The sequence below is a fragment of the Micropterus salmoides genome, unplaced genomic scaffold (assembly GCF_014851395.1).
Source record: "Micropterus salmoides isolate LMB-PRFRI ecotype aquatic unplaced genomic scaffold, ASM1485139v1 Ms_hic_scaffold_8, whole genome shotgun sequence".
Lineage (NCBI taxonomy): Eukaryota > Metazoa > Chordata > Actinopteri > Centrarchiformes > Centrarchidae > Micropterus > Micropterus salmoides.
Window position 1 is genome coordinate 23,415,002 of NW_024044570.1, and position 2,955 is coordinate 23,417,956.

A 2,955-nucleotide genomic window follows, 5' to 3' on the forward strand; every position below is an offset into this window, starting at 1 on the left:
CCCATTATCAAAAGACCTGTACCCATTGTTTTACATGTAAACCCACACTGGCAGGCAGCAAGCAGAAAACTAGTGAGATTAGCCAACGCCCTACTTCAGTTTTTTATTTTTTTAATTTTTTTTCTTCTTCTTATATAGCGCCAAATCACAACAACAGTTATCTCACAGCGCTTTTCATAAAAGAGCAGGTCTAGACCGTACTCTGTGATGATATTTTCAGAAGCCCAACAGTTCCCACCAAGAGCAAGCACTAGGCGACAGAGGCAAGGAAAAACTTCCTTGTAAGAGGCAGAAACCTCGAGCAGAACCATGGCTCAGGGTGGGCGGCCATCTGCCTCGACCGGTTGGGGGTCAACCGGTCGAGGCAGTGAAGGAGATGTTGCTATAGACTAAATGAAAAATGGTACAGATATTTATAATAGTGTTAATGGTAACAATCGTAATGTTAATGATTATAATAACAATAATAACAATAAGACTAGCAACAATAGTCGTTGCAGCAGAGGGTGTCGAGCAGGAACACGGGGGCAGCAGGTGACCCGCAACCACAGATCCAGACTCCACTGCTCCAGAGCCAGAAAACCTGCAGGAAGTGATAGGAGAGAGGAGAGAGACGAGAAAGCACAAGACTACCAGAAAGGGGAGAAGTTGTGTTAGTAACATGCAATAATGGGATGAGGTTGCATACAGAGGGAGAGAAAGTAGAGGAGAGAGGAGCTCAGTGCATCATGGGAAATCCCCCGGCAGTCTAGGCCTATAGCAGCATAACTAAGGGATGGTTCAGGACTCACCTGAGCCAGCCCTAACTATAAGCTTTATCAAAGAGGAAAGTCTTAAGCCTACTCTTAAATGTGGAGATGGTGTCTGCCTCCTGAACCCAAACTGGAACCTGGTTCCACAGGAGAGGAGCTTGATAGCTGAACGCTCTGGCTCCTAGTCTACTTTTGGAGACTCTAGGAACCACAAGTAACCCTGCATTCTGGGAGCGCAGTGCTCTGGTGGGGTAGTAAGGTACTATGAGCTCTTTAAGATAAGATGGTGCCTGACCATTAAGAGCTTTGTAGGTAAGAAGAATGATTTTAAATTCTATTCTGGATTTTACTGGAAGCCAATGCAAAGAAGCTAAAACAGGAGAAATGTGATCTCTTTTCCTGGTTCCTGTCAGAACACGTGCTGCAGCATTCTGGATCAGCTGAAGAGTCTTAATTGACTTTTTCGAGCAGCCTGATAATAAGGAATTGCAGTAATCCAGCCTAGAAGTAACAAATGCATGGACTAGTTTTTCTGCATCATTTTTAGACAGGATGTTCCTGATTTTCGCAATATTACGTAGGTGAAAAAAGGCGGTCCTTGAAATTTGCTTAATGTGAGACTTAAACGACATGTCCTGATCAAAGATAACTCCAAGATTCCTCACAGTGGTGCTGGAGGCCAGGGCGATGCCATCCAGGGAAAATATCTTTAGATAATGCGTCACGGAGGTGCTTAGGCCCCAGAACAATAACTTTAGTTTTATCTGAGTTTAACATGAGAAAATTACAGGTCATCCAGGTTTTAACATCCTGAAGGCACATTTGAAGTTTAGCTAACTGATGAGTTTCATCTGGCTTGATCGATAGATATAACTGAGTATCATCTGCATAACAATGAAAGCTTATGGAATGTTTCCTGATAATATTGCCTAAAGGAAGCATATATAAAGTGAAGAGGATTGGTCCGAGGACAGATCCTTGAGGAACTCCATGACTAACTTTGGCATGCATGGAGGACTCATCGTTAACATGTACAAACTGAAATCGATCTGATAAATAGGACTTAAACCAGCTTAGAGCGGTTCCTTTAATGCCAATGAAATATTCCAGTCTCTGCAATAGGATCTGATGGTCAATGGTATCAAATGCAGCACTAAGATCTAATAAAACCAGTACAGAGACAAGTCCTTTGTCTGATGCAATAAGGAGGTCGTTAGTAATTTTCACCAGTGCTGTCTCTGTGCTATGATGAGCTCTAAATCCTGACTGAAAATCCTCAAATAAACTATTGCTCTGTAGAAAGTCACACAGCTGTTTAGCAACTGCTTTCTCCAGAACCTTAGAGAGAAATGGAAGGTTAGATATAGGTCTATAGTTGGCTAAAACATCCGGATCAAGTTTGGGCTTTTTCAGAAGAGGTTTAATTACAGCTACTTTAAAGTACTGTGGTACATAGCCTGTTGATAAAGATAGATTGATCATATCTAGTATAGAGGTGCTGACTAAGGGTAAAACATCTTTAAGCAGCCTAGTCGGGATGGGGTCTAAGAGGCAGGTTGATGGTTTAGATGAAGAAATTATTGAAGTTAATTGGTAAAGATTGAGGGAAGCAAAACAGTCTAAACATGTATCTGGTTCTACAGCTGTTTCTAAGGTTCCTGAGTTAAGAGATAAGTCGGTGCCAGTTGAGGGCAGGTCTTGGTGAATTTTGTCTCTAATAGCTAGAATTTTATCATTAAAGAAGCTCATGAAATCGTAACTACTGAGAGCTATGGGAATACTTGGCTCAATAGAGCTGTGAATCTCTGTCAGCCTGGCTACAGTGCTGAAAAGAAACTTTGGGTTGTTCCTATTTTCCTCTATTAATGACGAGTAGTACGCTGCTCTAGCATTACGGAGGGCCTTCCTATAAGTTTTAAGACTATCTTGCCAAATTAAACAAGAATTTTCCACTTTGGTGGAACGCCAATTCCTCTCAAGTTTCCGCAATATTTGCTTTAATTTACGAGTTTCAGTATTATACCATGGAGCTAACCGTCTTTGTTTTAGTATTTTCTTTTTTAGAGGGGCTACAGAGTCGAGTGTCATTCGCAGCAAGCCTGCAGCACTATCAACAAGATGATCGATTTGGGAGGGACTGAAACTAGCATAGGAGTCCTCTGTTACTTTGTGACTAGATAATGTATTTAGAGCTGATGGAATC

General features: G+C 41.7%; 1 pseudogene; it reads right to left on the bottom strand.

Moving 5' to 3' along the window:
- Window positions 1-802: 802 nt before the first annotated feature.
- LOC119893489 lies at window positions 803-1,697 on the bottom strand (annotated as a pseudogene).
- Window positions 1,698-2,955: the final 1,258 nt, after the last annotated feature.